A 10883-nucleotide genomic window follows, 5' to 3' on the forward strand; every position below is an offset into this window, starting at 1 on the left:
AGAAATGTTTCATTTTAATTTTATATTGTGTAAGATATCCAATGATATGTATTGTGTAAGTAACCAAAACATGTAAACAAGAATTTTTTCCATATGAAGAAAAAAGGTTTTGTTCTGAAAGTATCCGTGCATTACCAATTCCCCTCCTGGTTTTGTTCCCAAATGAAGCATGGGTTAAACTGACACCATTTTGTGGAATTTATCAGCACTGAGGGAACTGCATACAATGAAAGAAGATGGTTTCATCAAAGCTGTTCCAAGTAGCTTAGTTATTGAATCCACAGGGAGAAAAGCAAGCTTTACGTAGGTCCCAGTTACAAAGAGTCTACTGTCTCTTAGTAGGGGATCAGCATAACTAAAGTGGAGAGGTATGGTAAGACAAAAGTTCCTAAGGAAAAGCTTTGTGGTTCATTTTAGTAGTTCATTTCTCTCGCTGAAAATTGTGAAATAGGTGTTAAATATTGTTTTTATGGATTTCTGTTCAAATTAAACATGGTACGTGACTGTTTAAATTCTGTTTACTGCTCAAACTATTGCAGGTATAACATATTTTAACAGCAAATTATGATTTTGGCCTCTGTATTTTATTGTACGTATTCTGCATGCAGTACCAGCTCGGGTTTTTAGGGATACATTGAAAATTCAAGGAACTTATTTCAAAAAGGAATGAATAATATGAATACCATTTTCTTCTATGAATAATTATATTCAGTGTTTATAGAACACTTATTTTTCAAAGCCATATACAAATATTAACCAAAGAATAATCACAACATCCTTGTGTGCCAGCTTTTACACATAAAGAAATAAGAAAAAAAAAAAAAAAAGAGATATAAAATACAGTGCCTTGCACTTTAGTCCTATAAGTAGGGTTTCAAGCTACTAAAGTAATGCAAATAATAATAATGGTATGGGAGAAACCTTTCAAGTTTGAGTGTCTAACTGGCTTGATTTTCATAGGTTTAGACTTCTGAGCACTCACAACTCCCTTTGAAGTCAATTGAAAATGTGAGTGTCAGCACACATTAAAATCAGACCACTAATTTAGATGCTTAAACATCAAATTTAAATTCACAACTTTAAGTTTGGAAAAATTGGCTTAGGTGACTTTTCCAAAGGTACCTTACAACCAGGTGTCAGAACTGGGAGATTCTTGCCTTCTGTTCACAGAGATGCCAACACAGAAGCTGTGGGCTGTCACACGCACTAGGACAGGTCTACCCAGCTGAAGTAAGTTGGTGTGTTGCACACTATCTCAGTATAAAGGATTTACCTAGGATACTACAAGAAAAACAGAAACAGCCTTTCCTCCCAGACCAGGCTAATTGCATAAATAACTGATACAACTCTGTTTTGCAGAAAAGACTCTGAAGAGATCTGGCCATTTTACATAAACTCCTCCCCTTACCCACTTGCACAGCTACCTCTTGCCACAGAGAAAGCCCTCAGAACTGGTTGGAATAGCTGCCTATCTTCTGCAAAAGTGCTATGGTTTAGCTCTCTTTACACTTCCTAGCAATTATGCACTAGATTGTCCTGCTAGGTCACTTCCTTAGCTGCAAAGGAACAGGAGGAATTCTGGCTGTTACTGTCTGGATATTATTGAGGGAAGAGAGAATGCAAGGAGCATCTTCCTCTCCAGCAGACAGCCACAGGAGATGGCTTCAGTACAGAAAGAATGTTCCTCAAGCCATATGACTCCGTAGCTTTGATGAGGTGGCCAAAGTTCCCTTTATGTTAGGTCTGCAGCAAGAGCAAAGGAGTGGTGACTTGGACACACTATGCCTATCTAAAATTGAAATAAGGGTTAAAATTGGTGGATTCCTTTAAGTGCCAACTGTACGCACAGATATATCTGAGGCTATGTCTGCATTAGCAAGTAGTGCCACTTAATAGGGGCAGATTTGTAGTGTGAAACAGTAAATACTAAGGACCCAGCATTACCATTATACATATTTCATGGGTTTTTCTTTGGGCTAGTTCTAGCCAGATCCTAGGGTCTGAATGTCCATGACTGGTTGAGTCCCATCCTGGATCGTAACTTCTAGCTTCGTGATAGCCTGAAAGAAGCCAGGTCATGTACCCTGGGGCTGCTCCCTGGTATGGACCAAAGCTCAATGCGCGGGGAGGACTGGGAGACTTGCTTCAGAAGTGCACTCCTAATTTATGTGCATCCTAAAGTAGGTGTGCCCTCAGTGTGCTCCCCATTGGCGCTTACAAGGCCAGTGTGTGTCAGGGGCTTTGCCTATAGCGTAACTCAGCAGGAGTAAGGTAGACGCTAGTCAAACAACTCAGGCATATGAACCTACAAAACACAGGGAAGGTGGAAGTTGGGGAAGTTACAGTTATCTAAGCTCTGTTATTACAAAAAGTTGATCTAGTGATCCGGAACAGATAGAACAATCTCACTTGATAAGGTCCCATCTGAAAGCTCTGCTTGTACCCAACTGACCTTGAAAGAATGAAAAAATGGATTAACATTATAGCTACATAAAATCTAAACAGTATCCTAAATAAGGGAAGTTTACTATGGCTCAGTGTAGTTTCTTTCCATTAAATTTTGGGAGAGAATATGGCATATGACCATCAGAAAAGAGTCATCTTAAGTGGTGACACTTGCAGCTTTACTTATGAGTAACCCCAAGTCTCTATGTTTACAGAGGAGAGATTACCTAGACATTATTTAAAAATCATTAGATGCAAGTTTACAGTGGTAACAGGCAAGTCTAATTTTCTTTCATACTTAGCATTTAATAGTTACAGAATGCTGCCCAAGGGAAAAAAAAGCGAACAAGTAGTAACTTGATATTTATTCTACACAGACGTGAAGAAAGCTTAAAGAAATACACAATGTCTGAAACACTGACATGTATAACTATTTTAATTGTGATGTTGCTTTTCAAACAGACTTTTCTGCTATGATACAGGTTGAAAGAGTTGCCACACTTTTTAGTTAAAAAAAAATAATCTGTTTTGAAAAGCTTACGGTGGAATGATAAAAAGTGCACCTAGTTTGTAGAGTCTGAAGTAGGGAATATGGTATTACCATTTTATACAAAACATTGTCTTCCCTAGGCCAGAGCATTTTGTAAATACAGACTCCTGCCACGTCCAGTATTTCACATCTATAGTGGCAAATATTACTGAAGAATCCTGAGACGTTACCAGGTGCACCTATAATTCAAACGCAGAGATCCACAGCCCTGCAGCTTTTACTGCAGTAAGTGGCTAGAAACATGGTGTGATGAACAGGGCCAGTGGTGGAGGGTCCAAAATCCGCTGGGCCCCTAGTAAATCCACCCCTGCTGAAACAGAAACAGTCCTGCAGTATAACGACTGTTACTATTTTTCCTTTTTTGCAGACGGAGGTGGAGATACACTCAACATAGGGGTTTACCCAAGAGCATGTAGACAGTCTGTGGCTGACCCTATGTGTTGAGCACAAGTTTATCCTTGCCCTTAGTCCATCCTCATTTTCATTTGACTTTCCTGACACTAGACCTGAACAGTCTCCCCTACCACGGGCTCTTTAATATGCTCAAACTGAAGCCTATACAAAACACACAGGCCATTATTTTAAATTTGCTTATCTATTTTTACAGCAAATAATTTTCACTTCATTGATATTTATATTCCTAGCAAATGTATTTGGCGCCTCAGTTCCTTTTTTAACACAAGAATTGTGATTCGTGTTGCATTTTAAGCCAAATTAAATTATAAAAATACTCAGTAGTGTAAGTATCAACAACACAGTATCTCTTTTTATTACAGAGACAAACAAGGAGTATATGGAAAAAAAATTGTGAATCTCATTTCTGCTCCTAATGAAGCAAGTAACCCATTATACCAAGGTTAATTTGTTGACTCATGATTTCCACTTATCCAATGATATACTGAATCATATGAACAAACCTCTACATCTAATCAGTTTTTTTTATTGAATCCTGACCTTTTATACACCTTCTTCTTGATTATGAATGACAGTGACCTTTATCTAATTTAAAACACATACTGATGCAAAAATATGCAAAGTACACATGTAAATTCTGAATTAAGATGAAGATGTGCATAATCTTCTGGGGAGAAATTGCTTTAGAGAGAGATGTTTATATTAGGGCCAATTGAGGGTATGTGGGGAGAAAAAGTGAATTAGCCAGAACTCAGATGGGTTTGGAAGAACAGCTGTGGAGATACTGAAGTCTGTTTAGATTTTCCAAGCTTCTATTTAGAATCCTGAAATGTCAATATAAATATCAATTTTTATGATGCTATTCAGCATTTTACAGCATTCATGAAATGATCAAAATGCAATAAAGTCAGACAAAATACCTCTTCACCTAAGATTTGGCAAACTATGCCTCAGTATCCCATTTATGTTTCACTTCAAATAAATAATACTCATTTTCTACAACACAAAAGCTGGGTTGAATTCACAACATTATAAAAGCTGGCTGGCCATTTATCTCATTAAAGAGGAATGCTAGGAGCATCATCTGGAGATGGTCTTTTTAGTCCTGGATATAATTAGGAACCGCTGTAAATACTGAAAAATAAATAAACAAATATAAGAGAAGTAACTCCTGGGGAAAAAGAACTCCCTAACTTTCCTTGTGCTTTTTTCTGTTCTTCACTAATGGGTCTTCATTGAAATTACTAAAGACGAACCCAGCCACAGGCACAGTCTGAACTGCTGTGTAATCCTATAATCCACTCTCTCTTTTCACAAGTCATTCCTTCCTCTGAATTGCTGTGAACCTAAGTTGTAGATCAGCGGCTTTGCTCTAGACACTCTCTTAAGAAAAAATATACAAAAAATTTGCAAAACTTGGTGTGAAGATTGTCAAAGCAAAAATCTAACAAACACATTCCTCTGAGAAAATCCAACCAAACAGTACCTGGCATTAGCATGTACTTTCATGATTAACAACAGGGGGTTGTCAGACTGCTATTTCTGAAATAAACAGATTTATCCTGACAGATAATCAGCAGTTTGCACTACCTAATACATGTTATCATCTGCCACTGACATCATTACATTAAAAGCACACTTACGATAATCTTTTGTAAGAAATTAAACAGGTTTTATGGTACACTTTTGATGAATTTTGGGGGGGAGATGGAGTGGAGCCACAAAGAGAGACTGGAATGGTGGGGAGAAGAAACATGCCAAACGAGACAAAGAAGAAGCAAAGAAACTCCATACTGTATGGATATGTTCTTCACAATCTATTAATGTAATTCTGAATAAATTAAAACCAAATGTACTGACTAGAAACCATGTCCTGTACATTTAAGCAGCCTGAGGCTGGTTGGTGGACTTTGGGAGACCAATGGTACCAAGCGAGCACCACCAGTGTAATTTTCTGACGTGCTTAATAGTCCTCTTCATCAGCCTTCGGGTATCTCAGTGAGGACTATCCTTCCCTCCTCTGAGAAAGGAGGCACAAGGTTATCCCTGACTCACTGGACAGGAAGCACATACTCAAACTATTGCTGATGGAAAAAATTTGTGTAGATGTGGCCTATGACTGGATCTCCCCTTCTGAGCTGCCTGCTTCCTCAAGTGCTTCTGCACTGATCACGTTTGGACTCAACATGGACAATAAAGTTTTAGTAAGAAAAACTTAAATCCTCCAACTAAACCATTCTTGCCTCAGTCAGAAATGTGATGAGCACTACCTACTCTCAGGATGACTGGACCAAATTTTAAAATTTCTTTTGTTTAATTTTAGGCTGTCAGTTAATGTTGTATTGTTATTGTTCTATGAACACAGCTAACACAGATAGTGCAAAGATTAGGTGACAGAAATTGTTTTGGGGCAGTTATTTGCATTTAGCAACTAATTGATCTTCTTCGTTAATGTGCAGATTTCTCTATAGGGTCAAACAAAATATCTGAGTCCTGGCTCTACTGGACTCTTATGACTAGCGTATTTCTCCACAGACAGCACCTGAATCCCTCTTTCAGCCATCTGCATCGCATGGGACGCATTTGGTGTCTTCTGCCCTAGTCCTTTATGAATCGATAGGAAGAGAAGTAAGAAATAGTGGCTAGTTACTGAAGGATTCACTTTTATCCATTCACACCAGCACATGTTTATGTAACGTTGCCCCTAAGGGTAAAAAAAACCCAACAAACCAAGCTGGCAGAATTAATGGAGTGATGGGATGTCACAATAGCATGACAAATGAAACCTTAAAAAAAATTAGTGACAGCATCATACAGACTTTAAATACCTCCTTAATTCCTATGCATCCATTGTAGAGTTACAAAACCTAATCTTTCAGAAATATGTACTTATTGGTTAAACATTTCTTACATTCCTTTTTTTCCCCTTTATTCCTCTCCCTAACATTTCAGTCTCAGTTGTTAAAACTAATGCAGAATCTGGCCACGGATCTCTTGCCCCAGCTACACTGGTCAAATCCTCAGCACCTGAAATTCAGATGTAGAACTGAGAAAGAAATGCTACTCTGAGGGATTTTTTTTTTTAAAGTGTTGCATTTCTACTGACCTGCGTTCTGCACATTTCTTGTACTCAGTGATGTTTTGAGGTTGTTTAGATTCTTGTTTGCATTACATATTTTGTGTCCAAAGGTCAAATGAACATAGCTTTTCAGTCAGATGCCTACCGGCTGCATTTCTAATAGTTAATCTTTTCACACTGAGAGAAATAAAAAAGTGGGAGACAGTTCAAGCCATCCCAAATAAACAGACAGAAGTAAAGCAACAATTACTTTTCTGTGTGGACTGCTCTTGCTTATTTCTCCTGAAGAGATAACACTCTCTGACATAACGTCAGATAACCATGTTCAATGTTTCACAGACTTGCCATTTAAAGATTCATTTCCACTCCACTTATTTTCTCTTTATCTGTCCCTCTTTTGGAGCATTTCAACAGTGAAAATTTTCATGCAAACTCCCCAAAACAGACACTGGGGAGAGGGGGTAGTAAAAGGGTTGGACTTGTCTTAAAGCACCTCTAGAAATGATAAAGACAGTATGATAGAGCAGAAAAATGAAATGTTCTCATGAGAATGGATGTTTGCATACAATTCTCCACTGTTACTAAAGCTCGGGTGCAGTTCCTGGGGAAGAGGGATACACAAAGCCTCGGGCTGATTTCAGTTATTACTAGGCATCTTACATCTGCTGAAGCATTCCAAACACGTAAAAGGATGCCAATCTAAACCTTCAGACCAAAGTAAGTAAATAAATAAATAATAAATACAGAGCAACTTCAAAGGCTGTCAGGAGGCACGTTACGGATCTGATTCAGCTCTTAACCCCTAGAAGTATACGCATGCTTTATCTGCAAAAGAAATGAAATGAAAGCTCTGTATTCGGCAACATTACATTTCAACAATATGCTCTCCAGTACAAGGCAGTGATAAAAAAGGAGAATATGATATAATTGTGTATATAATCTGATTAGAAGCTGTGGGGAACATATTCTTTTTCTGTAGTTATAGAAAATACCAGTGACAAATCACTGACTGAAGACCTTGTTGACAATTAGATTTTCTTTCCCCCCAGTCCATTTATAGCTGTGCATTTTCTCAAAAGTTCTATCACTTGCTTTTTAGGATTCCCAAATTTTCTTACCTCCCTAGAATATTTTTCAGGTATAGTTTAGCAAGTGTATCTGCTCAGAGCTGAAACAACTAAGGCCTTTAAAAGTTGGATGGAACTTATTAACAATCTCTATAGCACCCTTTTAGGATGATAATTTATCTTTTTAAGTGTCTTCTGTAAAACCAGAAGAAGAGAGCCTGATGGGAGTAAGAGCCCTGCATTATATATGGCTACAAGGGTTTACCGCATCCTATAGATTCTGCCACACTGCACTGGAGTAAAAGGTAACTTATCTTGAAGAGATGTTTGACTGAGTTACTATAGCAAAGGCAAGTTTGCAGAGGGAGATGAAGAAACCACAGCAGTAGAAAAAAAGGAACTGGCTGTAGATGGACACTGACAATTTGGTTTAGAAAACTATACAGTACAAACTAACTTAAAATGTAACATAAAGGTTTGCTCCTCTGAGAGTTTCCTGAAAATACATCCAGAGGCCTACATAATATAAACACTTGATTTCTTCTCATTTATTCCAAGATACCAAGGAATTAAACTGAGTTATGCCAGGTAAACGTGGCGAACCTACAAGGAGAATCAAGTACATAATTTGGAAATAACTCTATGAAATGCTGCTGATGACTCACTAAGGAGCACTTTTGTCCCTGTAAGGCATTGGTCATTGGATAAAAGGTGGGAAGGAAGCAAGAAATAACTGTCGGCTGCAACAATATTTTAATCCATTTACAAAAAATCTTTCTCAGAAAGGCCTTTTTGTCCCCTTTTCATATCTCCAGTGGTGAGTCATCTAATCTCATCTCTCTATATTACTAAACTCCACAGGGATCACCTTTACTTTCCAACTTTATCCTGGCCAGAGATTTGGTCAAACAAAAGATCCTTAACATCTTTCTTGAAGTTCAGCTCTCTTCTCTAAAATCCATCTCCCTCCTCTTTTCAAAGTGAAGAAGTCTTTTCTAGAAATGCTTTTCTCTCCTCCCCCCCACCTCCCTTCTGAGGGGGAGTAGAATGATTTCATATCAAGTCTTTCTTTTCCTATAAATAAAAATTGCTTTGTGTGGAGTAAATTGCTGGGAAGAATCTCTCTCTCTCCTTGTCTGGAGAGAATTCTAAAATTTGTACTTTTTATACTCATAGTTCAAAAATACAGACTTGTTCTCCTTAGGTAACATCAATTTACTTAAAAAACTCTGCACTTGAAAGAGTTAATAAAAATTCTAATTACAGGATAAGAAAGAAAGGTCAGACTCCACTTACATCATTGTGAAGGGCTTTTATTACACACTCCTATAAAACATTTTTTTTTTTTCAGTTGCCATCCTCACAGGGTAACCTGCATACCAATAGGATCTCTAAAATGCCATGAAGCAGAAGATATTTATCTGCTAAATTCTATGTACAGTAACCTAACAAATGCCAGAGAAAGAAAGATTGCCCTCTGCACAGTAATACTTGTGTAGATGTCTTCTTTATGCTAACAATGACAAGGCTCTCTGGGTTTGTACTGTACACCAAAATCAGAATGCATTTTTTTCAGAAAGCAGACTGTATCTCAAAGAGAAGAGATGCACATTTTAGGCTCTGAAATACTTAACATAGGGAGCAAAGAGTCTTTCCTGAAGCTTGCTAACCAGAAGTATCTGATCCAGAAAGGTAAAACAGAAAATTTATGCCTCAAGTATGCTTGAAGAAATCAGAGAGGATATGTTTGGGAATCTTGGTGCCTCTCTTTCTGTCCTATCAACTTAATTTTCTTTTTAAGCTCTGTCTAAAGCTTCACAGAACTGTTATTTGATTAACTGGGATGTGTCATATAGTAAGTCCCTATAAAAGCAGGGTGGCTCCAAATCTAATCATTGTCATTTATTAACTCCAGCTGTGAAAGGCAACAAAAACTTTACTGTGGGACAAGTGTAAGTCAGAATATTTTTTTTTTCATTGCGCTTTTCTTCCAATATATTATTTGTGATTTAATACATCTCAGCTTGTCTTTATAAAGTTATTTTTATCATTTGTATCCCTCAATTCTGATAACAAATTTAAATAAATACACATATATAAATGCAAGATTTACTGTCTGCTTTCATAAAACCAGTAGGTACTGTCAGATGTATTTGTTCAGTATTTCACGTGATATACACCTAAAGTTAGAATGTAACTAACAAAGTAGCGCTTGGCTTTTCTTTTCTTAAAGAGTTTCTTACAAATCATATCCAAGTAGTTGTTTTTGAGTTGCACTTTGTTTGCAAAGCAGGAACTACATGTCCAACCCTTCTAAACAATAGATATTAACACATAACTATAAGGGCTCCATTTCACTACTTCTACTACTGCTGGCTATTCTAATAACAAGATGTTTATCTTGTGGTCCAAATTCATGACAGGCCCATTTGCAGTCAGGCCTGGAGTTTCCTTGTTTACAACCACTGCAAAGTAAAATGTGACCTTTTTATTTTTGTTTAAAATCTTTCAACAGTTTGTTCTGCTCCAAAGATAGCACCTTAATAAGGTTTCAGGCCAGAAAGCCCTGGTGATACTATTTGCCTTTGGGGGATACAGAGCACTGCATTAACTTATGTACACATTAGAAAACATTTTTTTTTAAAGAAAAGCAAAACTTGACAGAAGATTACATTTGTAGATCAGAGAGCTTCTGTGCTAAGAAGCTACCTGCCATTATGAAAAAGAAAAAAAAGGGGGGGGATATAGCTGACTAAATAAACATCAGAAAAACAGCCGCTTAAACAGTTGCACCTCTACACACAAGTAACAAAGGCAGCAAGCACCTGGCGCAATTCTATCAGGACCTAATTCTGACAACAATACGCATCATTACGGTGGGAGCCGATAATGAGCACACACTGGAGGCATTACACGGCTTTAGAAGAAGCAGACTTCCTACCTTAGTGAGACTGATAGAAGGTAGGTCCCCCTTTAAAGAAAGTTGTAAGTAAAACCAGGCAGCAGTTGCAGTAAATTGAGTCCTTTCAGTCACTGTATACATGCAGCAGTTCTGCAATAAGGGAAAAATATAATGGGAGGAGCAGCTGTGAACGAGTGACCTCCTGAAGCTGAGCTCTCTTTGTGAATCGAGCCCTGGGAGCCAGTGCCTCTGATTTGCATGGATTAGCTCCACTTGAACAGATACATTTAAATTAACTGGCACAGGGGCACAGGAAAAGAGAGGGGGGAGAAAAAAAAGAAGGAAGAGTGAGTGAGTGAGTGAGTGAAGGAGAAGGGAGAGCGGAGGAGCGAGGGAGAGCGGCGAAGGCGCCGAGCTCCGGAGCCT

At 37.9% G+C, this 10883-nt stretch overlaps 1 protein-coding gene across 1 annotated transcript in view; it reads right to left on the reverse strand.

Moving 5' to 3' along the window:
- The window catches only part of ADGRL2 (adhesion G protein-coupled receptor L2), a 386461-nt gene extending 375818 nt beyond the window's left edge, over positions 1 to 10643 (reverse strand). Inside the window, exon 1 of the mRNA XM_026116423.2 lies at positions 10497 to 10643. The gene's annotated coding sequence lies outside the window, so the exon portion shown is untranslated. The remainder of the gene's footprint in view (positions 1 to 10496) is intronic.
- Between the last annotated feature and the right edge of the window lie 240 nt (positions 10644 to 10883).

Source organism: Dromaius novaehollandiae, chromosome 8 (assembly GCF_036370855.1).
Source record: "Dromaius novaehollandiae isolate bDroNov1 chromosome 8, bDroNov1.hap1, whole genome shotgun sequence".
Taxonomy (NCBI): domain Eukaryota; kingdom Metazoa; phylum Chordata; class Aves; order Casuariiformes; family Dromaiidae; genus Dromaius; species Dromaius novaehollandiae.